This window comes from Peromyscus californicus, unplaced genomic scaffold, assembly GCF_007827085.1.
Source record: "Peromyscus californicus insignis strain IS unplaced genomic scaffold, ASM782708v3 Scaffold_9__1_contigs__length_137607984, whole genome shotgun sequence".
NCBI classification, from domain to species: domain Eukaryota; kingdom Metazoa; phylum Chordata; class Mammalia; order Rodentia; family Cricetidae; genus Peromyscus; species Peromyscus californicus.
The window spans coordinates 77,131,278-77,158,001 of NW_026294617.1; the positions used below are offsets into that span (position 1 = coordinate 77,131,278).

The following is a 26,724-nucleotide window of genomic DNA, read 5'->3' on the forward strand; positions in this document are numbered from 1 at the left end:
TTTTATGTACAAAAGTTTAGGTTTGGGACTCCTTGTAGGACTGACTTTTAAGATAGACAGTAGAATGATTCTTTCACTGTACCTGCAGTATGCAGGCTGCCAGCAAGGTAGTTAGCTGTGAAAAATGCCTTCTGTCCGCTCATGTTCTGCTAATCTGCAATAAGTTACTTAGACGTAAATGTGTATGGGCTATTGGGATGACCTTGTTTTTAATCATGAAGGAAAATGAAAGACATGTTATCTGAACTCCATAGGAATTTAGCAAAATCACTGTATGAGATAGCGATTAGAATGAACATATGTTTTTTTAGAAGTACCTTGACCTTAAAGATTCCTTGTGGAAAATAATGATTGTTTTGCTGAAGGGGCTTTGCAGCCATCCCATGACTTTGGTCACAAGACACCTCAGGCATACCTGGGGCTCTTGTATTATTGTGCATTGCACACAATTAATAATGAAGGACTAGAGTCATGGAGGCATATGATGCTCCCCTTCAGTAAGACATGTAAATTAAGATTAGGGACCTTGGTATGACGATACACTTTATGTGGCAATCTGTAAATACGTTCTTGCATGGCTGTTTGCCCCCGAAGTGTGCCAAACCCGAGCCAGCAGAATCCAGCCCAGTCAGTCCATCAGAAGAGGCTGATGAATAAGGAAGGAAATGATCAAGAGAATGTGTGAGTGTCTTTTTCCAAACCTCCTCAGATAAAAATGTCATAGTTCATGCCAACACTGTGGATTTCTTTCAAACCCTGTGCTTGCTTGGAAGCTGGTCCCCTGAGGCAGCCTTACTGGAGCTCACTGCACATAGTGAGTTTTCCAGTGGCACATAGTGAGACCAGAGAAAGAAAAGCTGGCAGAGATCCAGATATCGTATGATTGACATCCTTAGAGGACCAGAAACCTAACCTTTTCATTATTTTCATTACCCTCCCCCACTTCTTTGCGTGTTTGATTTTTTTTATAGAGACTTTTACAATAAAACTGACCTCTTTTTTTTTCTTAGTTGATCTTAATAAGGGTGATCCTTTTTAAGGATCATTTCAAAATATCATCTTCTGATTTTGTTAAGTTTTGTCTACTCACTAATTTCTAATTTCAATTTCGTTGGCTTTTTTCCTTTTTGTAGTGCTGTGAATTGAAGGAGACAGGTTCTTGGGGATACTAAGCAAGTTCTCTACCACTGAGAGTTCTGCTCATAGCCTAATAACATGGATATTTTATCTAATTTGCATTATTTATTCTCTAAGAGTTCATCACTTTGTCCGTTTCATACATTTACGCATTGTGATTTGTATGATTGTGATACACTGTGACAATGCACTGTGATAATAATCATCTCCATTACCCCCCTTTCATTTCTCTCCCAATTCTATTGACCCCCTCCTTCCTCCCAAGCGATCCCCCTCCTCCTTTCAGGTTTTTATTTCAGCAGGCCTTATGCAGGTCGCTGCTGCTACTGTGTGTTCATGATTGCTACATCCAGAAAACAGCATTCCACAGGACTCCTCCCCAACTGCCAACTCTTACAGTCTTTCCGCCTCCTCTTCCTCCATCTTCCCGCGTCTCTGGAAGGGGTCTTATAAACGTCCTGTTTAGGCCTAAAGACTCATCAGTCACTGTCCTGAGTCCTCTGGACCAGTTGTGAGGCTGTGCATTAGCTGTCGCCCTGTGTAGTCAGAAGCTTCTCTGATCAAAGCTGAGAGCATCGTTAGTCTGTCCAAACAGGCAAAAGTATTTAGAAGGCACTTGACTGTATGTCTGTTTTCTGCTTACTTTATTTGATTTTTTTTTTCTGGTTTCCTAAGGTTGAATCTTAGATTATTGACTTAATTTTTTTTCTTTTCTAACATGTGCGTACACTACTTTAATCCCTGCTTTTCTTGCCTACTGCAAGCTTTGATAAACTACATTTTTAATTTTCCCTAACTCAGTGTTCTTTTGTTATTTTGAGAGAGAATCTCACTAGGAAGCCCAAGCTGGTCTAGAACTTGATGTGTTGCCCAAGATGGCCTTGAACTTGTAATCTTCTTGTCTCTACCTCCTGAGTACCAGGACTACAGGTGGTACCACCATGCCCAGCCGATTCAAAATACTTTAAAATCTCTCTGGAGTGCTTTTCCCCTGACCACTGTGTTAGTTAGAAGAGTTTTTTACTCTCCATGTACCTGGGAGTTTTTTCAAATCTTTCTATTACTGATTTCTAACTTGATTCCATTGTGTTGTAAGGTCAGGTGTTGTATGATTCCAATCTTTAAACTTGTGAAGGTGTTTCATGGCTCAGAATGTTGTCTATCTTGGTGGATTTTCCATATGAATTTGAGAAGAGAATATAATCTACTGTTGTTGGATAAAGTGGAGACACTTTGAAAGTTAGCTTCTGACAAGACTTAGCATATTCTTACCATACATCCAGCACTTGTATCCATTTCGTTGCTATGGACCTAAGTGAGATGAAAGCATGTCCACACAGAAACCTATTGAAGGTCTCCTCTGATACCCCCTGAGTTATCAACCACATTGCTTCCCTAAGTGATCATATCTGCTTTCGTTGCCTTAAATTCCAGAGTCTGGGGCTGGAGAGAGAGCTCAGTGGTTAAGAGCACTTGCTGCTCTTCGGAGGTTCAGCACCCACAGGGTAGCTCACAACTGCCTGTGACTCCAAATCCAGGGCTTCTGATGCCCTCTCTATTACCACAGATATATGACATACACTAGCACACACATGTAATTTAAAATCCACAGCCAAGCACTGGGCTGAGCTCCGGGAGTCCAACTGAAGAGAGGGAGGAGGGATTATATAAGCAAGGGGGGTTCAAGATCCTGATGAGGAAACCCACAGAAACAGCTGACCAGAGCTCTTGGGAGCTCACAGACTCTAGACTCTAGACCAACAGCTAAGCTAGGGAGCCTGCATGGGACTGACCTAGGCCCTCTGCATGTAGGTGACAGTTTGGTCTGTTTGTGGAGCCCTTAGCAGTGGGACCAGGATCTATACCTGGCACATGAGCTAGCATTTTGGAACCTATTCCATATGGTGGAATGTCTCGCTCAGCCTGGATGCACGTGGGGTGGAGCTTAGTCCTTCTTCGACTTGAGATGCCATGCTTTGTTGACTCCCATGGGAGGACTTACCCTTTCTGAGGAGTGGATGGGGAGGTGGGTTGGAAAAAGGAGGTGGGGGAAGGGAGTGGGAGGAGAGGAGGGAAGGGAAACTGGATGGAATGTAAAATAAATTTAAAATTTTAGTAATAAAAACAAACAAACAAATAAATACAGTGCTGGGTGCAGTGGCACATGCCTTTAGTCCCAGCACTCGGGAGGCAGAAGAGGACAGATCTCTGAGTTTGAGGTCAGGCTGGCCTGGTCTACTGAGTGAGTTCTAGGAGAGCCAGGGCTATACAGAGAAACCCTGTCTCAAAAAACAAAACAATAAATAAATAAATGGATAAATAAATAAAAAAATCTTAATGCCAATGCATGCTGATGCAGTCCAGATAACTCCAGCTCTCCCTTGTGTACCACATTTGTCTCCATCAGCCCAGTAAACATCCCCATGTAGAAGACTAGAGAACACCTGAGACTTTCATTCTCTGAAATAGAACTTTTAAAAGTGATTTTAGTGTTTTACTTTCACAAACAGCTGTTTATAAAACGGGCTTTTTCCAGCTAAAATTGATTCAGGAGTTTGAGCCGGGTCCTCTGAGAAGCAAAGCGGGGAAGGGGAAAGAACGGATAGAAATAAAATACAGAAAGTATGAAAAAGAACTTTGGATGATTTTTCCTGTGTGGATTTTTTTTTTTTCTGTCTCATTATAGAAAACACCTCCAGGTGCTAGTTTTGCCAGGCAGGGTTTAGGATCCCTCCTTGGTGCCATCATTTCCTCAGTCTCCGTTACCCTCTTTCATCTCTTGCTCATTCCATCAGCAAACAGTATTAGTTCCCTTCCAAACATGGGTCCGGTCTGCCCATACCTTCTATTTTCCTGAAAGTTCCCTAATCAGAGCCACAGTCGCTGCTTGCCTCTGCTCCTCCACTGGCCTCTTTGCTTCCTTGTTGATGGCCTTCCATTTTTTTTTCTCTTGATCTAAAGACCAGAGGAATCCTTAAAAGATGCAAATTTGATCAGACCCCTCCTTACTTAAGATCCTTGAATCGGTTCCCAATCTGGCTCCTTGCCATAACCTGCAAGACCTTCAGTCACTGCTGCTCCCTGCTCTTCAGCCTCCCTTCCCGGTATCACCTCCCCGTGATCACTGCACTCCAGAGACGCTGCTCTCCGTCTTGTTCTTGCTGGCTTTATTTGTGCCTTTCACTTCTTAAAATATCTTCTCCCTTGTTTGTTTGTTTGTTTGTTTTTTAATTTTAAAAGTTTTAAGGTGAGAACTCATCCTTCTGCCTCTGCATTCTGAGTTCTAGAATGACAGGCATGTACCACCCTGCCTGGCTTCTCTCCTCTTCTTTAGGCAGAAGTTCAGGATTGTGTACTCCAGGATTCTTCTCCCATGCTCTGTCTGAAGGAGTTGCTCCATCACTGTGCTGCCATCTCTCTCTCTCTTTTTCCTTCCTACTCCTAATCACATTCTTCATTTCTTTTTTTTTTTTCTCTAGGTTTTTTCCTGGGATTTAAGTTCCATAATATGAGGGCCTGATACTCGAGAAGGCTGTAGTAATCAGAGCTTTGTTGCTATTTGAGTTTACAGCTTTAAATAATTCTGTGCCATCTGATTCTCAGAAGGAAGAGAATGGAAGCAAGATTAGCAGAAAGACTTTTCGACCGGAGAGGGAAAGGGTGGGTCCTAGTAGTGTGGACATGAGGTGACTGAAAGACTTGCTACATGTCCACGTACTGATCCGGAAGGAGGTCTCTGGCATGTTGTCAGCACAAGTAGAAAGAAGCCCATGCTTGAGTGCAGTTTTGCTGGTGTACCTTGGTTACATACGTTTTGGTAAAGATGTGGATGACCATTACTTCTGGGTCTTAATGTTGATGGCTTTAGCCAGGTCTAATATAAAGAAGAAAAAAAGGCATTTTTAAGCCCTTTTATGTGGTTCTGTATTTAGCTTGTTACTAGAAGCAAGTAGTATAGCTCTATTTTAATTTAATGATGCAAAGAGGAGGAAAAAAATGCAGACAGTCTGACTGAAGCTCTGGGGATGTTCCTTAACTACCGGTTTGCTTCCCCAGAAAGTCCCAATGGAGATGCATGCACAGCAACAGTAGCATGTGGAAATCCAAATACTACCCCGTCACCCATCAGGCCTGGGTCTGACATCACACTGTGTGGCTGTGATGAACTTGATTTGCCCAAGCCTCTCCACCCAAAACTTAAACCAAATTCTGGAGTGTGAATTACCGGCTACCTTAGATAGAGGGTGCAAGAGACCAGGCTGAGTTCCTGGTTGAGGGGAGAGACAGAGAGCTGGCCAAGCTGAGCTGACTTCTAGGCTAAGCTCCCCTGCTAAGCATGTGGCCCAGCCACGGGTCTGGAAGTGGATCAGTTCTGCACAGCATGCTTTCATCCAAGCCCAGAACAAGAGCAGATAAAGAGAGAAGGTTCTCCTTCCGTGAACATCAGCTGCCAGAACAGGAGGAAGTTGGGGACCGATACCAGGGAGCTCCCCACTAGACTACTGAGAATAAACCAACCAGGACCCAATAGCAGAGACAAACTTGGAGAAATGAAGGATCCCAAAATATAAACCCTACAGTGGAGCTTCGTGGAAATGAAAACATTGTTTTTATGATTTGTTTCAATTCTTTTTATTCATATTGTTTGTTAGTTATATAAAATAGTGGATTTTATCGTGGCATTTCCGTAGAGTTTCGAAAGGATGACAACTCTGTCAGTGGAGAGATTCCAAGAGATCTGTGAAGAAAGCAGCAGCAGGATGAGGAGGGCTTGGACCAGGGTGAGGAGTCCTGTGTGGGTCCAGAAACGCCGTCGGAAGAGCTGAATGTGGTGGCACACCTGTAACTAACCCAGCACTCAGGAGACTGAGGCAGGGGGATTGAGGGTTTGAGGACAACCTGGGTTATGTAGTCAGGTCCTGCCTCAAAATTAATTATTTAATTAAGAGTTTAGTAATTCTGTGGGTGAGAAACCAAATTGTAGGCAAAGTTAAGGGGGACGGCCGATATGGGGCTCTCCTAGGAGTGTTTAAATAGTGTGAGAGGGAGAAGTAACCCAAGGTCAGGGCATGCCTCCTTATGCTTCCACATAGTAAGAAACCCTCAAAGTACCTGGGAAACAGGTGGGGGAAAGAAGCCAGATATGGTGACATGAGCCTCTAATCCCACCACTCGGGTCAGAGGCAAGAGAATTGTCATAAGTTTAAGGCCAGGCTGGGCTATAAGGTCAGCTTGAGCTACAGTATAAGACTTTGTCTCAAAAATGAATTGGTTAATTAAAATTAAAAAGGTGAGGAAAAAAAAACTCATTTGACCAGTCCTAAATAAAAAGCTAGGGCAGTTAGATCTAGCATTCATCCTTCTTGTTGCTCCGAACTGCCCTGGTTGGAATGTCAGATACAGGTCAGTATTGGGAGTTTCTATGACTCCCGGGGAACCTGCACCTTCTGGCCCTTGCCTCCTCATCAGAATGTCCTAGAGTTCTTGAGATAACTCACATCTCCCTGTTTAAAGCTGAACCAAGCTCTCGCCCGTGTGTTAGGAGGTCTACTTTCTGCAGTTTTGGATTAGACAAGTGGACATCAGGGTTCCTGATGTAATGGCATGTGCCTTTTCATAGGAAAGACTTTGACAAGAAAGGACAGAGATGGGTAATGAGGTCTTTACTGACATATTTATTTTATGTGTCTGAGTATTTTGCCTACATGTATGTACCATGTACATTCCTGGTGCCCATGGAGGCCAGAAGAGGGCATTGGATCCTGTGGACCTGGACTTAGAGAGGGTTGTAAGCCACGGTGTAAGTGCTGGGAACCAAGCCTGGGTCTTCCAGAAGAGCAGCAAGTGCTTTTAACTTCTAAGCCATCTCTCCAACCCAGAGACAGTGTTTGCAAAAAGAAAATAAAGATGTTTCTGGCCTCTAATTTCTCTATCATAATAAAAGGGAAAGTGATTATCATTTATTTACTCATTTATCCAGTGATTCTACAGTGAGGGCTTCAGGGTGTGCTAAGTGTGCGCAAGGTTCTGGATTCAGTCACCAGCTATAGAGACAGTAATGATAAAACTCAACTGAAAATAATAAACACAGAGATACAAAAATGTTAATTTAAAAAAATAGTAATTATATATTGAACAACTATAGTATGCAAAGGACATTTTTATAAGGTAAGGCTATTAAACTATGGCTTGTTTGCATTTTTAATATTCTTCATAAAAAAATGGTATGTGTCTTGTTTTGATTTGATTTAACATACATACTCCAAATTGGTTCCTTCCAAAACAGAAAGTTGAAATGATTACAAAGCTTCAACAAGCTTCTCTATAGCAGCCAGCAGTAGATATTTGCTGTTTGAGGATGCTGAAAGGACTTCACCTTTTCTCCCTGTCCCTAGGTTGTTAGGAGCCATCACAGCAGAAGCCCTGACCCCTTGAACCACTGCAGCAGCAGATGAACAAAGAACCAACTAGATTCCAAAATGTTTTGTTTTCAGATGTTACTTGTGTTGAAGTCATCATCCAACATCTGATTCTGATTTTGAGATTCTTAATTTGTTCTTTTTAAAGATTCAGATTTTAAAAACATAAACACAGTTCCACTCAGTTTTCCCATGAACCCCATCCCATAACTCAACGGAAAACATCCTGCTCCTACGGCACCCTGCTGTGTCCCCCCCATTGGTGGGTTAGGACTGCCCCTGGGTGCCTGCTGCACACACACAGTGCTTGTCTCCAGAACAGCAGAAGTGTCCTGTGTTGTAAACTAGATACATACTCAATCTAAATGCAGAACTCATCAAATCAGGCTGAATTCACACCAGAGCACCCTGTATCCCTTTGAATACTTGTTTAACAGCACATTGATAAGATAAATATGGAAGTATCACATGAAATCCATTCTGAACCATCCTTGCCCTGAAAGGCAAGGCTTGTGAGAGTAGTTATTAAGTGCATATTATTCTAAGAGTATTTTACTATAAATTCAATTAAAATTGTATTGCATTAAGACTATAGGAAGATGATGTTCTAGTAGTTGTCGATATTGTTGCTTTTGTAAGCAGCCTGAAAGCAATTCTTTGAAAATCTCCTATGCTGATCTCAGGGTATGTCTTCTGTTCATCTTCCTCTACACTAGGACCCCTGAGTGCCTCAGAGCCCAGGACCAGATTTCTAACTGCTACATCCTGTAAGCCTCATGGAGTCTTAGTTTCTGCTCCATTTACTTTATTCATTTGCATATGTTGAACTCACCCATTCTGATGGTGTTAGGGACCAGAGTTTCACTGCTTGGTGAGACATGGAGGTTACAGTGTATTACTTATGGGACAGAGTAAGAGCTCCATGGGTAAGTTACAGTGTGGTTACATATGAAACAGAGGGGAGAGAGAGAGAGAGAGAGACAGAGACAGAGACAGAGACAGAGACAGAGAGAGAGATTATGGAAGTGAGATTATTTGCCCTGTCTGGAACATTTATAGAGGATGCCAGGATAGGGGAATACCTTAAGGAGTAACTTGAAATTCATTAGATGGGGGAGGGGAGGCCAGGCAGAAGGCACTATGTGTGTAAAAGCCTAGTGTTTGGAAAGAAAGAGTGTGGCTTTCCCAAGGAAGTAAGCAGACAACTGGCAGGGTTAGGAGGAAATGGCTAAGGAAGCAGCCAGTCTTATTAACATGGCAGTGCCCATGGGTGGAACATCAGCGAGGAAGCTGAAACTGTTAGAAACACAGGGATGTGACAAATCATCTGGCAGGTCACTGGGCTGTGTGTGTGTGTGTGTGTGTGTGTGTGTGTGTGTGTGTGTGTGTGATAATTATGGTTTTCTCAGGATAGAAAAATAGAGAAAATCACTTCTTTACAATGCAGATCATGATGTTGTAGGTCTTTACCCAGCCGTCTCTGGGCCTGTACACATAAAACAGGTCTGTTCCACTCGGTGTTCACATGTCTCACTCTCCCTCCCTGCTAACTGCTCCATGTAAGGGAATTTACAGTTCCCTTTGTGGAATTGTGATTTTGAAACAGTCGTATCAAAACAAGAATCTGGTGGTTTTTACAAACCTTGCCTGTGTTTTGGAGACTGGGGCAAGCAGTGCCATCACTTGTGACACCAGGTATTTTACCCTGAGTGACTGCCTGGCACATAGTTTTGACTCAAAGCATATTTTCAAAAATAGAACGTGACTACATACAAAAGCAACATAAAATAGATAGGTAAAAAATGAAATCTGTGTAGAAGGTATACTGGAATAAAAGCATATCCCACAAAGGTAAATGTGATAAATACCCCATTGGTGAATAGAGTCAGCCTTCTGGAGTTAGAAAAGCAAGATAAAACAGGAGAGAGGCGAGCCGTCTTGGCTTATATACTCACGCCTTGATGACTATGAGAATGCACAGTTCTAAATGAATTGTCAGAATGAGAGCAGCGAGACCATGGTGCTGTCCTTTTACAAGTGAGGGTTTGGCTTGCTTCAGTTTTATTCACTAATATGTGATGGTCCAACTTAACAGAATGAAAAAGGTATAAACCATCAAGAAAGGAGAGGCTTTCTTAATTAGGGGATGTCAAATTTGGTCAGGCTTAAAGACAGCTAGGGCTATCAAGTTATTTTATATCCATACAAACACACAGAGTGAGCACAAGTCATGATCAGGATGTTCCCACTGGACATGAGTAGGAAACTGACCTTGATGGCAGAGTTTCAGGGGAAGAGTAAGTACTCACACATGCAAAACTAACGTTGATTAGTAAATTTGAGAAACTGAAAACTCTGAAATGCTTTCGATGCCAGGAACTCTTTGATAACATCCTTTCTGTGTCTGGATGCATGTTACCAGCTTTATTCCGAGCTTTTATAAGAGACCCAAAGATAGGACCTGCCGGAAGCAATGTGGCATGTCAAAAATATATTGGGCTATTTGTTCTCTAACGTTATGGGCTGTCACTGAGAGATTCCAGAGATTATTGACATGCGCTTTTGAACATAAAGAGGGATGGAGGATTAATGATCAGCTGACACTGGTTTGCAAATTTGAATTCCCTTCCCCCAAAGTTTATTAATTATATACACAGAGTTTTATGAACTCTTTATAAAGAGCTTCAAAGAAAAATCAGACATGTGTACTTGGTTTTTCAAAAGTTAAAGAAACAGTTCACTGTTTGTTTTCTTTAAAAGAAGCCCATATCTCAAAACCATTTGTGCTATAGTGGTTATGAAAAAAATTCAAAGGAAACAAAAGTTATTTCAAAGAACAGAAGTAGATTGTGGCTATTCAAGTGGTGTGTGTCCCGATACTCCATTGGAAAGATGGTAGGTATACAATGAGTACTTTTCACCAGAAAAAAAATATATATGTCTTTTGCTAAATTCACATTTACATTTTTCCGAGTGATTACCCATAATGAAAATTCCAGGGGTGCTGTTTAAAATGGAAGCAGTAAGTGGAGTTAAAGCCAAAACCATGTGCAATAATTTTAAGGAATCAATGCAAATATGACCCTAGAACTTTGAACTGATCCCAGAACAAAATAACAGCAACTTCATCTGTGATTACACCCTCTTAGTTGATCTGTGCTGTTTATTTGATGTGGTCTGTCCAATAATGCTGCTTGCAACACAGCACCACTACCTATATACAGTTGTGGTTTGGCCAATCACCATAGGCAGTGCAGTGTTTTTATCCTGCTCTGCCTTGCCCACAGCACTGGCCCTTGCAGCTCTGGAAAGAAGGGCCAGTGGCCAGGCTCACTCTGGAAGGAATGGCAGCCAGATTATAGATCTCAGAAGACTCTGCATCTGTTTGCTGCACTAGCTGAGCTTGCTTGTTTCCTAAGACTGCTGTAAAAAAAAAAAAAAAAAAAAAAAAAAGTGCCTCAGCCCTCAGTGCAACAGCAGCGTCTCTCACAGCTCTGGCGTCTGGCGTCAAAGGCAGATAGAAGCAGCATCTTCAGGGTGCTTTCCTTACTGTGAGGCTGTATCACTCCAACCTCCCCATCAAACATGGCTGCCTTTCCTTTTTGTCACTGCATCCTCTCCTATAAGGGAACTGATTAGGGCTCACTCCAATCAAGTCTGGCCTCATTCTATTTATACCTGCAAAGACTCATCTTCCAAATAAGGTCATATTATGGAGATCCACATAGACATGAATTGGCAGGGGAACATATTTAAGCAATAGCAATACTGTAAATTCAATTTTACCCAGAAACCATGTCAGTTGTTATATAAACATTTCTTCCATTATGGACGTTAGACTACAGACCCTGAAGAACACTGACTATTCTTACCATGTTAGTTGAACGTAACATTGACTCTAGTGCAAGGATGCTTAATTTAAAAATGAAGTGTTAAAGGCAAATCACCAACTCAGAATTTCTCATGAGCTATTTCATTTGCTTAATTAAGATCAGTTCACGGAGACACTTGCCTCTGCTGTGCTTTGGTGGCGTGTAAAGTCATACTCTGAAGGATCCCTACACTAAAGCAAAGGGTTTGGGCATAATCTGGGAAAAGAACAATGGAGAGTCACTATTTTGAAAAGACAGTTCAGCTGATGGTATGGGTCCTACAAAGTCCAAAGCAATGCAGGCATTGGAGGAGAGATGGGGAAATGCCCGTGATCCCTGTTGCTTTTGCAGTTGATTAGCTGATAATGGTGCTAGCTAGTATTACTGAGTGCTCCCTAAGCCCTTTTAATATACTCCTCTGTTTAATTCATGTAATAATCACGTGAAGTAGAAGAAAATGATTCACAAATACTAAAGATCACACAGGTAGTGATGAGAGGAGCCGGGATTGAATCCATAGGACTTAGTGAGGAAGTAGACGGGATTTGGAGTGATTTTATGTCATTCCTAGACTGAGCAGGTTTGGAAGGAGGTGGCCAGGTCATGGGTTTGGGAAACAGTGTCATGCTTGATGGGCATCTGGTTGAAAATGCAAATGAATATGCCACGTTGGTGGCTGTAAAAGGTTGGCAATAGTATTTACTGTTAACATTCATCTGCTCTGAATAGTATAATCGTGTTTGATTGTCTATCTTACGTAGCTGCAGTGAAACATGAAAAATAATACTGCATTCTAAAAAGCATAGTAATTTAAACAGGGTGAATTGTTTGCAATTGTATATCCTAGGGTCCTTTTTAAGTTAGGTGAGTAGACACCATATTTAGAACTTTGTGGAATTGTTCAGCCAAATAGATAGAGAAGAGGGATCTGTGGCACACTTGGGCCCAGCTGGCTAACAAGTGAATGTACTTCGGCACAGACCCCCTGCTCTCACCCTGTGCTCCCCACTTTCCTATAGACATCCCCCTGCATCCCTCTCACCACAGGTTACTCCACTCCGAACCTGATGGCTTGTGGGAACATGCTTTGTCAAAATCATTAAAGAAAGAAATGCCTGTGAATTCTCCTCACGAAGCGCTGCCTGTTTTCGGTGTCATTTTGGTCTCATTAATCAGCAGTGCAGCAAGGCAGACACTGTGCTGTGTATTTTACTGTCCCCAGCACAGCGGCTCCTCCATCTCTGCCCCCAGGCTGACGCACTGGGGAAAAGGAGAGAGGGAAGCCATCCATCTTCCCAGTTGCTCGTGTCAGCGGCGAGTCCTTCCCCCTTCCTGTTGGCTGTCTCTCTCACCACCTGTGTTTAGAATTAGCCTCGAAGCTGCTGCCCACATGAATAAGATCCACTGTCCTTGTCACCTGCCCTGGTACGGGCCACCACTCCTCAATGAAAACAAGTACATCCAGCAGTTATCTCTAGTGGGAACAGGGGAGGAGAGAGAATCGCACGTCCCCTTTGACGATTTTCATGACATAAAATTCAAGCAGGATTTAGGTCATGTATTTTAGAAGGTAGAAATAATATTAGTGGCTCGAAGAGGTAAAAGCAAATAATTTTGTGGAACACCATCTTTGCAGAGCTGTTTGCAGCCAGAGTTGATAGCTGATTCACAGCCTGTCTATTAATTGACTGGTACATTCACTACTCATCCAGTCCTCCTGAGGCTCAGTTTTGTTCTGTAAAACAACTATGGAGGAGCTTTTGCAAGGATTGAGACAACATTCATAGTTCTTGTTATGCTACCCACTGAAGCTAGTTAGCTAGTGTTGGGCCTCCTTGCTCAAATAAAAAAGTAGCCTCAGACACATTAAGTGATACAAGTATAATATTAGTGGGCATAGAAGGAATTTGACCCAAGCACTCGCTGATCCCCAAAACTCATGGTTTTTAGATTATGCTACATTGTTTCCGGTCTAGTTCCAGTTTGCAGATATTAATAACTTAAATATGCAAGCTTCATAAATTATTAGATATTATAACTTTATTTCCCATGACATAAAATGAACATGGTTATTGCTGATATTCATGTTGTTATGATACTCTTACAGTTGCAAACCAATCACTCAAGCTATATGAAGAAAAAATGAATTTTTTTAATTTGATGACAGAAAATGATTTTTCCCTTAGAAAACTAATATAAAATATCAGAAAATAAGTTGTAAGTTACCACCTTCCCCTCCTAGCCACTAATAAGCTATATGTGATTCTAGCTTCCTTATCAGCATTCATCTATTTAACCCATGTGTGTACAGAATGACTGTACAGTGTCGTTGGCCCCTTAGACATGAAGAGATGCAGTGATTCTCACAAGGAAGTACAGCAAGTGCCCAGCAGAGCTGGTATTGTACTCCTATCTTCCGGTTGCAGAATTGGGCTTCTCCCCGTGACCAAAACATATATTATCTATATTCTTATCTGTTCTGTTATATAATCTCTTTGTATTACACAAAATGAAAACTATAATTTCTTTAAAGCTTTCCCTGCTGGTAGATAGTAGTTGCTTGGAGTTCTTTTATAATTAAGTGATGACATACACTAGATATCCTGTATTCAATGGATGAATACTTCTGTAGGACAGATATCCTTATGTTAAGTGAGCAATTGAATGAAAATAAACACTTATATTTCTGGTCCCCATAGGTGGTTAGGTAACTTATGAAGAGAGCTTACTATTGCAAACCTAGTACCACAGGTTTCCATAGCAACAAACCCTCAAAAGCCTCCCAGCCCTGTGAAGTAGGTTCTGTTTCTTCATTTGTGGATTTCATGACTATTCAAGCAGTTGAGCAGGGATTTGAATCCAGGCAGTCTGGCACTATTTCTCACTTTTTAATCGTGAGACCTGTTTTTTCTGTACTCTTTGTTTCCATGTATGAAATTCACCTTATGTCTCTTCTAAAGGTTCAGAACCCTTGAAATAGTTGTGAATCACTTCGTTGTTTTTTTTTTGGGGGGGGGTTGTTTGTTTGTTTGAGACAGGGTTTCTCTGGGGTAGCCCTGGCTGTCCTGAAATTAACTATGTAGACCAATTGTCCTCCAAGGGAGGATCTGCCTGCCTCTGCCTCCCTCCTGCTAGGATTCATACATTTTGTGTAAGAAGTTTTGGCCTCTCAGCTTCACTTGATTAAAGCCACCTGTTACTAGTTCCGGCTTGGGTCACCCAACTGAACTGCTGCTCATAAGACCCAACTCCATACCCTACAGAATTTACATAACCATCTATGGGGATCAGAAATACAAGTGTTTTATTTTTATAATACTTCTAAAGAACACAGGATATCTAGTGCTACATCATCACTTAATTATGAAAGAGCCTGAGTGTTGAATCTAGACTCTGGTGAGAGATTAGGAGCCAAGGAGGATTGCCAGGCAGAGACATGGATAGAACAGAGCGTGCTAGCCATAGAGAATCTTGGTCTTCTGCTTATACTTGGCACGTTTTAAAGATCTCTTTGTGAAGTCCAGGCTGTTCATGCTTTCTGAATCCCCAAGCCATGTAAGATTTATAGAACTGGACGTTGCCAAGTAAGACTTGCCAGCTACTGAAGATGGTGCACTTGCTTGTCAGGGCATCTTTTCCCTCCGTTCTAAGACCAGAAACAGCACCGTCCTGCTCTGCTAACCTTTGTGGCTGCCACACGGCTGCTTAGAGAAGAATTGTTTCAGAAGTTTTACTGTATTGTGATGTAAATTGTAAACAAATCAATGTACTCTTCACACTTCAGCCGTGTGTGTGTGTGTGTGTGTGTGTGTGTGTGTGTGTGTGTGTGTGTGTGTATTTCTGATCAGGTTGGCAGCTTTGAAGAATAATTACTGTATTGTGATGTAAATTGTAAACAAATGAATTTACTCTTCATAATTTAACCTTGTGTGTGTGTGTGTCTATTTCTGATCAAGTTGGCAGCTTTGAAGAATAATTATGTACTAGTTGTCAAAGTATTGTTTGTTCCATATTGATCTCACATTAGAATCACCTGGAGAGCTCTTAAAACTTAAGATGCTAATGCCAAATCTCAAACTGATTAAATCGGAACCTCTGTGGAACCCAGGCATTTGTGTCTTTTAAAGTTCCCAGGTAAGACTGAGAATGGGAGGCTTAGAAGGAATCGTCTCCTTTTCATTCATATTTATTTAGTGTTTCCTTCTATACTTTGGTAAAGTTGAAATGAAGATAAAGAGTAAACCATTGATGTATGTCTTAGTTTTCATGCTGCTCTGATAAATACTCTGACAGAAGCTACTTAAGAGAGAAAGGGTTTATTTTAACTCACAGTTTCAGGTTACAGCCCATAATGGTGGGGGGGTCACAGTGGGGGGAACTAGAAGTTATGGTCCTATGGCATCCATAACCTGAAACAGAGAGCAATGAATATGTGTGTGCTGTACTCAGCTTTAGAGGGTGCATGATTCCCTGCCTAGGAAATGGATCTTCGCACAATTGAGACGAGTCTTCCCATGTCAAGTTAGGTAATCAGGGCAACCACTCAAAGGCATTCTCCAGGATCTAGATAATCCCTCACAAGTATGCCCAGAGGCTTGCTTCTTAGGTGTTCAGTTGAACACTAGACATCACAGTGCTCAAAAGCTCCTTTCAAACTTTAGCATGCATTGCAATTGACTTAGAGACAAATTAAAGCCCAGACCTTGCAACTTTCTCCATTTTCTCTTCAGTGGTAAGCTGTTAGAATTCTTCATGAGTAGATCTAGGAGATTCTAATATGTGCTCAAATGACATTCTGGTACTGGGAATACACTTTACTTTGAGAGCCTCTGATCTGACCTCTTCCTCCCACCTTTCTTTTTTCCTACCAGAGATGCTCAGGGCAACTGCCTTAAGTAGTCCATATTTAAGTTATCAGTGTTATAAAAGTCCTGGATTCTAGAGGAGGCACAATCTGTCACTCCAGTAATCAACCATCTAATTAGAAACAATTGACTATGCAAAAGCAAATTCTGCTTTATACAACATTGTTCCCCTAAGTCCCTTTTAATACACACTTGGAGACAACATACCAGATAGGTTTTGATGTCCCAATGTAGGACTTGGATTTCATTTTCCCACAAAAATAATTTTGTGAATGTTTGAGTATAGCCAAGATTATGCTGTTAAAACCATCCTTCAGGAGTACTGGGGCTCAAGGGCCTTTGGTAAGTTGCCTCCCAGGAACTTTACCACCAGTTAGAGAATTAAGTTTCAGAGTTTCAGAAAAGCAACTTTTACACCAACTCTTACAACTAAACTTCTGTAGACTTGCAATGGAATCATTTGGTTCTTTTTTGTTGTTGTTGTTGTTATCTTGCCCTTTTTATTTTAAGCCAGAGAGGTAGAGAAACCATTTGTCTTGCATTTGCATTTAACTAACATTTATTAGGTGCCCATAATGCTCCTGGCACTGTGCTATTTACTAGGAATTTAAAGATGAAAAAGACAGCCCCTGCCCTAGAGGAACTTGTAACCTAGGTGAGAAAATATTTACTAAGCAAATAAGAAAATATTTACCAAGTTTCTGTTGTGATATGTGCAATAATGAAAACTGATGAAGGAGAGATCTGTTCTGCTTGTGGTAGGGATACTGTGGCTGATAAAGGGGTGTGTGTGTGTGGTGTGTGAATATGCGTGTACCTGAATCTTGGTGTGAGTGTATTTAGTGGGTATAGAATTGGGGAGAGTTTATTATTGGTTGGTGTTCAGGGAGTGTTTTCCTAGCAGAAAAGGAAGAAGGCATTCTACAGTGGGGAACAGAGTGTGCATTGAGGAGCTTGTGCAGGGTCCTCCCTGCATGGTGATCAGATTGTATGAACGGCCCTTTGTGTTGGAACCTCATTCTAGAGAAGAAGTGAAAACTTTTGCTAACTCAGTGTGTAATATTTCAATTTTTATCCCAGCCTTTCTTTTTGAAGAGCTTTGTGCTACTGTCTATTTGTCAACAGCATAAAAAATATAAATGAATGCTTAGGAAATGCCTTGAGTCAGTAGATTCAGGTTACTTTATGAGTGATCTCCGATGTTGACTGGGACAAGCACAGTGAACAGGCTCCTCGACTCTCTCCCATTATCCAGCCACATACCACGCTCTTCCTTGTACTCTTCTATGTATTGGGCACATTAAAAAATGATATATAACAACAACTTTTTTGAGAACATCTGTAAAACCATTGCAATCTAGGGCTGATGATCTGGCTCAGTGGTAGAGTACTTGCTTGCCTGCCTAGCATAAGCACCATTTTGGGTTTGATCCCCAGTACCATAAAAAGGTAGAAAGAAAAAGGAAAAAACTTAAACAAATCAATGTAATCTAATCTTCACATATTAAGTCTAAGGGCTTTTATATTAGTTAGTGGTTCTCAACTTTCCTAATGCTGTGACCCTTTAATACAGTTCCACATGTTGTAATGATCCCAACCATAAAATTATTTTTGTTGTAATTTTGCTGCTGTTATGAATAGTAATGTAAATATCTGTGTTTTCCAGTGTTCTTAGGTGACCCCTGTGAAAGGGTCATTCCACCCCCCAAAAGGATTATAAGTAGACAACTCTCGATACTGGCAAAAGAGTAAATGTTCTCAGACAAGTAGTTGAAGAAGGGATTCAGGCAGACATTGATGGGGATGTCTGAAAAATGGTTTTAATTTATGGGCTAAGCCTTTCCTTGGCCACCAGAGGTAACAATAAAATTGTATCTTCCTAGGGTGAATACATAAGGCCACTTGAGAACTTTCTTATGAGGAAAAATTAACTTTAAGCATTTGAATTATTCTTTATACTTTAAAACTTTTTATTATTTGTCTGTTGCCTGTCTTTACTATTCCTTTTTGGTGTTGTTTTTAAAAGCTTGATTGATTGATTGATTGATTTTATGTGTATATGTGTTTGTTTGTGTGAGTTTATATGCCCCAGGGCATTCAGGAGCCTGCAGAATCCAGAAGAGTGCATCAGATCCCATGGAACTGGATTTGTAGTCAAATGTGAGCAGCTGTGTGGATGCTGGGAATTGAACCCATATCCTTTGCAAGAGCAGGAAACCCCTTAACCTGCTGGAGGATGTCTTTCTGTATGCTGTGAATATATGTTGTTCCCATTGGTTAATAAATAGGCTGCTTTGGCCTATGGCAAGGCAGCTTAGAGGCAAGCAGGAAATCCAAGGGAGAGACAAGAAAGAGAAAGATGGAATAGGAGAGACAGCAGACTGCCATCCTAGGAGCATCATGTAATGGGATGCAGGTAAAGCCACAAAACACGAGGTGATATATAGATTAATAGTTATGGGTTGAGTTAAACTATAAGAGCTAGCTAGCAAGAGGCCTGCCATAGGCCATACAGTTAATAATTAATATTATGCCTCTGAATGATTGTTTTATAAGTGACTGAGAGACCGGGGGCCAGGTGGTACTAGAGGAACACAGGACCACTGGGCCAGGCAGGACCTGAGAACCTTCTGGCTACATTAACCACTGGGCCATCACTGCACCACTTTGGATATACTAATAAATCATGTAGTAGTGATTAGGATGTGCATGGCATGATTGATTTAGCAAGCAGTGATTTTAGATATTAAAAATCTTTATGTATATCATGTTTAGATAATATATTAATTTAGCTTTATAACCACCTTTCTAATAAAAGCCAAAAGGACTTCCTTTTTTTTAGCCAAAAGGACGTCCTTTTTTTTTCTTTCTGTACTTCATATAGTCTTTGCATTTAATGTAGTTTAGCCCCCACAGTAATCTTTCCTGGAAGCTAAACTCCCATAACTTTATTTTATTCTTTATGTTATTTATGTGTGTGGACATATGCATGCCACCTCATGTGGGTGGAGGCCAGAGGACAACTTAATGAGTCTATTTTCTCCCTCCATTAGTCGATTTCTAGGAATTGAATTCAGGTCATGCATCTTGATAGTAAGTGCCTTTATCTGCTGGATCATCTTGCTGGCCCTCCCATTTCATTATTTTTGTCTGATGGGAAGGAGATCTTACTGAGGTGCCGCATGACGGGAAGAGAAAAAGACCTGAAGAAAATAGCCCAAAGAGATGTTTAAATTCTCAAAGAAATAGCTACAGGATAACATTTTATAAATGTGTAAACCTGCTTTTTAAACTGTGTCTTTAACAAAATACTCTAGACTCATTTATAAAGAACAAACGTTTTCTCCATTCTAGAGATTGGTAGTCCAAGATCCTCTCTGGTAGCTAGAGAGGGCTGCTCTCTGCTTCCAAATAACACTCTGTTGTCCCCGCTCCAGAGGGGGTGAGCACATCATCCTCACATGACAGAGGGATGGAAGGACAAACGAGACTGAGCTTCCTCTGAAGTCTCTTTTACAGGGACATTAATGCTACTCACATTACCAAAGACCCTCTTCTTGTATGTGTGTGGAAGAAACAAATTTAATTGCTATTAAGGGTAGGGGGAAACAAAACAAAACAAAAACCTCTGTACAAACTTGAATTAGTTTCCAGTCATCTTAGTAGTAGAGGATGTGTTCTACAAAGTAGAGATGTAGAATTCCGGAAGCAGTTTCATAGAACAGTCCTCGATAGATAGCAAAGGCCAACACCTAGTAAGGTCCAAAGCCTTGTCTGTGGGGAGTTTGGCAAGAGGCTTACAGAAGTGCTATAGTATGCATAAACGAACTCAACAGTCTTCATCATACAGTAAAAGACTCTCCCCGTGAGTACTTCTGCTCTCCAGCAAGAGGGGCATGAAGTGCATAAACACACAGAGCGTTCTTGCCAGATATCTGACCCCTTGAGGTAATAATTCATGCACTTCTAAATGACTATGCTTCGTTGGACCTAGCACTTTTGGCAGCTATGAGGAGGTGGACGTGGAAAGCACCACATTCAGTACCAATAGCTAGAGAGTGGCCGCCCCTGTGTGTCTCTTCTTTCATTTTTCATTATTCTGCTGTTAAAAAAAAATGATTTTAGAAAATTGTCCTCAATGCACTCTGGCTCTCAGGATTTAAAACTTAAATCTTCTGGGGTAGAGACTGCACTGTAACATTTCGAACCCTGATAACAAACAAGGTGGTCACAGGTTACTGGCTTGAGGACTTCCCAGCTTTCCTGATCAGGTTATCGTAGGTATTCTTACTTGAGTTTGTTTCAAAGCTAAAATCATAAATTCTGGTTCTAGAATGGTGTGAACAGTCCAGTGAGTGCCATATGATTTTTTTTCCCCATCAGTGGAATATCCACAAGGACATAACAGTATAGCATCAATAATGGAACCTGGCTTCTGATCATGAATTCCACTCTCACAAGTGGCATCCTTTGCCATAACATCATCTTTCATGTAGATCTGGTCCATAACTGCTAGGTCAGGCTCACTCATTGGAATTTCCAGGGCTGACTGATTATCCACCTCTGAGAAATCCCAAGTATACAAGTACTCACAGTCAAAATTCTTATGTCCATATCATATGCTGTTTCATTTGGGGAAGCTACATTAAGTAGCTCTGCTTCTTCCTGGGAATTCCCATGTGGGTACCATTGGTGAGAAAGCGTCATGAAATACTTAAAAGAATTTGCAGGAAAAAGGATGGAGATGGAAAATACTAGATTAAGCAAGGTAGCCCAGACTCAGACAGAAATTACATACTCTCTTTCATATGTGGATCCTGCTATGGAGGGGTGTGTGTGTGTGTGTGTGTGTGTGTGTGTGTGTGTGTGTGTGTGTGAGGATAGGTATAGGTGATGAGATGAGAAAGGAAACTACAAGAGAAGAAAGCGTTGAGGAAGGATGTGGGAAGGGCCAGAGGACACGTGACGTGAAAAGGGAAGGAGGCTGGTGGCAGGGTGGAAGGGCACAAGGGGAATTGGCGACTTGGGGAATGAAGGAGAGAGCAGAACTAATGAAAACAAGTTTTGTTTGGCCATGCAGTAATGAAGCCCAGTCCTGTATGTGTTGTTTAAGAATAAAAAAAAGCAGCAGCTTTGCCTTGAGTTAAACCCACTGTAATCTCTAGAGGGCTCCAACAGGGTGACCAGTGCTTATTCAGCAAGAGGGAGACACCAAGTGTCTTCAGAATGAGCCATCGCTTGGCCATGGGTAGAGTGCTAGAGTTCTGGTCCCTGCTGAGATGTGCCCTTGACTTTGTTTTGAACATTACTGAAGGATGCTTTCCTCCTCTGAGAAGCAGAATGGGCCAGAAGGTGGTGAGAGTGGAGGTATTCAAAGGCCGGCCAATCTTGAGCCAGGAAAGCCCAAGTTGAATGCAGTGCACTTTGAGAAGGAGCACAGAACCGGAGCCCAGGGGTGAGAGCGGACTACCCTCTCACTTGGCTCTCTGCAGGTTCTTTAGCCCTTCTCTGGGAAGTGATTCTGTCCCAAGATGACAGTGACACAGTGCACACTGAGAAAAAAAAGAGAGAGAGAGAGAAATCAGGTTTAAATAAGCCTGTAGAAAACTACTTGATGATCTAAATTTATCCCTTTCCCATATTAGTCATGTATGTAAGCGCTTACCATAGATGTTTGTAATGAACTTGCTGGCTAATGGGTTAGTCACTCCTTTTTCTTTCTTGTTTTCCTTAAGTGTTAGTTGTTGCCTGTGTATTGTTTCTTGAGGAGGGGGGTGGCAGGGGGCAGAAGACCTGCTCTGTTTTGTGCTAATTGGGCATTTACTATGTCGATTCCCAGCTCTGTGCATCTGGCTCTGTTTCTAGGAAGAAGTGAACCCACTTTCCTTGGTGCTGAGTGAGCATTCTTCAACAGACCAAGGTTCTAATACTTTGTAGAAATTGAAGTTGACTATAGCCAAACAGTCCTGGGCCATGGTCAAAGCTTTCCAGGAAGCAACTGTCTATTCCAGAGAGTCACCTGATATTTTCCTATGCAGGGTCTCCTCTGTTTCAACGCTGAAGTCTTTAACTGGCAGTAGAGAGATGTTCAGGAAGGGCTGAATATATATTTCAAGAGTCTAGAGCTACAATAGCAGCACATTACAAATTGCAAAATAAGAAACTAGCAGAGTGCTAAGGGGGAGGGCTTTAAACAGATTTTTTAACTTGTATACAGTCAGAAGAGTAAAAAGACTTATAGAAAAATATTTCCATCCACATTAGCTGCTAATGTTAATAATTACTTTATTGCAGTCTGTGAAAAATGTCACTCTTGGACCAGCAAAATGGCTTCATGGGTAAAAGCACATGTTACTATAGCTGGAAGTTTTCCTGAGTCCCACAGCCACTCAGTCCCAAGTAAACACACAGAGGCTTATATCAATTACAAATTGTTTGGTCTATGGCTGAAGCTTATTGCTAGCTAGCTGTTACATCATAAATTAACCCATTTCTATTAATCTATGTATTGCCACGTGTCTTATGTGTATTTACCTATATTCTATTATATCTTGCTCTTCCAGGCTTCTCCTGACTCTGCTTTCCTTCTCCTTTTCTCTCTGCTTCAATTCCCTGCCTGGTTCTTATCCTGCCTTACCATAGGCCAAAACAGCTTCTTTATTAACCAATGGTAGCAACGCATATTCACAGCGTACAGAAAGACCATCACACAGCATGCCATGAAACCTAAAGACCTGAATTCATTTCCCAAAATCCATATGGTAGAAGAGAACCAACTCTTGCAAGTGTCCTCTGATGTACTACCATGAAACTGTACACTGTGATACAAGTGTGCCCCCACATATGCACACTCATGAGTGCATGCACACACACACACACACACACACACACACACACGTATTATGAGAAATTCACATGAGTCTGTTTAAGGGGGTAACAAGGATTTATTAAAGTAGTAAAGGGGAAGATACACTCATGAATACAGAACCAAGTGAACAGCTGCCATCAACTCTGCCCCTCAGAGAATGGATCCAGCCATCTGAATCTACCCCAAGAAGAAGGGGCGCAACCCCCCCTCCTTTTAAATGATCACATACATAGATCAGAAGCCATGCCCTAAAGGCTTATACCTCAAAGATAATTGGTGGAACAAATTCCCACTACATTTCCCCTTTTTGTCTAAATAAGAAGGTTCTGAACCTAATACAAAATTATGTATACAATAAGAACAATTATCAAGTAATGTCCAAGAGAAAGAAAGGTTAATAACATAAACAAAAATGGAACTACAACCAACAAGAACAACATCAAGCAAGAAACACATACTAGATGTCCAGAATATAGGTAAATGGCAAAGTGCAGAGATTACTCCAATAGCTGTCCCATCCTGAGGAATCTAAATCTAGTACCTGAAATGTTCTTAGCTAAGATATGAGAGGATTGTAACTGTAACCATCTAGTCTTCAACCCCATCAAAGACCTGAGAAGGGAAATAGTATTACCAGGGTAAGCAGGAAGTGTAAGCAAGTGACTTCCAAAAAAATACAAGAAATGACAAAAACAGCTGGCTGCCTGGACAGTCACCCAAGGTTTCTCTGCAACGTTGGAGCATCCACTTTTGGCTATAGGCCTAGAATATCTGATAGACCATTTTCAGAAGCAGGAAAGTTTTTGAAAGACTGTCTTACCCTGTCTTGGCAAAGTTCAGCAGTCATTTTTCCTTGTGTCCTGCTCATCCAGATTGGACAGTGTGCTTACTGTTAACAGCCAAGGCAAAGGCAGTTCTATGCCCAACAGGCCATATTGCCAAGAAGAAGACAAATTCCATATGGAGTGTCTTGGATGCCCAACATCTTCTCGGGAGTACATTGGTGCTATCAGGAGCAGTAGTGTCTAAGTTGTTAAAATATTTAAATGCCATATTTTCCAGGTCTACAAAGTGTTTGAAGATTGCCTATCCATCTAACGTATATTTCTGTATATCTAAGAAACGTAACATAACTATGACAAGCATGGGTGACTATTAACCTATAATTATTGTCAACCTAAATAGCCTAAAGACTAAAGCTTCACATTATAAAAATAAACAGTCCATAAACAGATGCACAGTATAAAGACAATATACAAATTTGTGACAATATACAAAACATCTCAGAGGTAGAAATGTATAGTGCAATATGATAACAATATCCTTAATATGTATCAGTATACAAAATATCCTAAACAGAGGTAGAACAGACATACAGCATGACAAATACAATTTTACATTTTTATCAGTATACAAAAATATTTTAAACAGGAGTAGGAACATATATACAATATGACAAATATACTTTTGAATTTGTATCAATATACAAATTTAAACAGGAATAGAAATATAATTTTACATTTGTATCAATATACAAGAATCCATACCAATGCAAATTATCTAAAGCTGATAGTTTGCTAAATTAGTTTACAAGTACATACAATAATCTACATTACCCTATCCTATCTATTCTTCTTTTTTCTTTTCCAAAGAGATTCCTGAGTCTAAACCTTATTGATCCATCCCTAAACCTATACACTTACAACCAACCCCTAACAGATGACAATTATCTATAACCCTGAGCAAACAAAACCTGTTGGGAGAGGAGGCCTCGTTTTCTTAGATTGCTTCCTGCTGTCTAGGGGGCAATGGTATCTCTGTGGGATCCTGTAAGAAAACTAAAACAATGGTTAAATCTCATTAAGACTAGCTGTAACATTTGTAGCCAGTTTTAGAGTAATGGACAAGGCTTATCTGAAGTTGTGGCTAGAGATATAAGATGATAGACCATCTCAGCCAGCCACCTTGTAATTGTCTTGAGCAGTTTTTAGTCCAAAGCTGATCTTTGAGTGGTATTATCATCTCAATGGCATCATTATGAACCAGGTAGAATTGTTGTTGTGGGGCTCCATCTTCCTTCTGGAGACTTCAGAAATAGCTGTTAGGAAATTTATTGTTCACTGTGGAAAACTTAAACATTATTAATATCAAAATGGAAAGTTTAAATTTTAGGATAGCAATGTATCTAAAGAAAGGTTCCAAAGAGTCAAGAATAAATATGGGGAGAAATAGAATTTTGACAACAATAGACTCTAGATTTTTGGTTACCTTCTGTCCCACACCAGGTGGCCCTTCTGATATGAGACAGAAACTCTTAATATTTTCTTTTAACAATATGCTTGGATTTCAAGAAGGGGAGAGTCACACACCAACTCCAAAGCCAGCTTTGATTTACAACTGAATCGGGACTACAACTTTTCTGAAAAGTAAAGAGATATAGATGTTTAGGTAGTAAGATTTTATCTTGTAGAGAATATTGGTACCATTAGTTCTGGTTTTTCTTTGCTTGTAAATTTTTTTCTGGATAGCCTTCCCTTCTACTTTACACATCCAAATGTCCAAAGTCTTGACTTTCTGAAGATGGGTATTTCTATTTTCCTGTAAAGACAAAAACAAAACCCTGTTCCAACCCTTGTTTGGTGAGTTTTCCTTACAAGTTGTAGAATTGTCACATCAGTACACAGGCTGATTTAACTCAGTATTTTTTTTCTATTGTCCAGTGTCTCTCTGAACCTGTTGTTCCTTTCTAATTAGCATTAAGAAAATTCAAGGTTAATAAGACTTTATAAAATCTATCTTTGGGGGTTTTAGTTCCCCCTTTCTGTTTATTAAGCATTTCTTTTAAGGTGTGATTAGATCTTTCAATAACCACCTGTCTTGTAGGATTGTGTGGTATACCTGTAATATGCTTTATATTATAATATAATATATTATATGTAATAATGCAAAAAACTGTTTCATTTTAGTGGAGACATATGCTGGAGTATATGCTGGAATAGGCAGGCCAGAGAGAAACTTCTGCCTACACACATGCACACACATACACACACACATACATGCACGTGTGCTCACACACACACACACACACACCCTAAAAGAATAAATAATATTTTTAATGCCATTCTTTTTTAAATGTTTTTTAGAATCATGGTCTTACTATGTAGCCCTGGCTGGCCTGGAGTGTGCTACCATACTGACCTTTCACTGCTGTTCTGATAACCAGTTAGACATGGAGTTGTTCAGTGAGTTTCTGTGTTTGCCTCTTTTGACCATAGTTAAAAGAAGTCTGATGATTGAGTATTTGATGCTCTAGATAGACATGGCAGGATTTTGTAGGGACTGCTGAGTCTTTATTTCCCACCACTATTTTCAAGTTAATGTGTTTCACAGTGCTGGTGCCGTGACTCATCAGGCGAAGGTGCTAGCTGCCAAACCTGATGACTTGAATTTGATCCCCAGGACCCAAAGGGACATGTTGGAAGGAGAGAACTGACTCCAAAAAGGTGTCCTCTGACTTCCACATGCACATGTCCCCCAATAAATAAATAAAGATAAAAACAAAA

General features: G+C 40.8%; 1 protein-coding gene and 1 pseudogene across 2 annotated transcripts in view; one reads left to right on the forward strand and one right to left on the reverse strand.

Moving 5' to 3' along the window:
* Window positions 1-26,724, forward strand: part of Wars2 (tryptophanyl tRNA synthetase 2, mitochondrial) — an 87,890-nt gene that overhangs the window by 21,507 nt on the left and 39,659 nt on the right. The window lies entirely within an intron of this gene.
* LOC128105843 (S-adenosylmethionine decarboxylase proenzyme-like) lies at window positions 20,446-21,000 on the reverse strand (annotated as a pseudogene).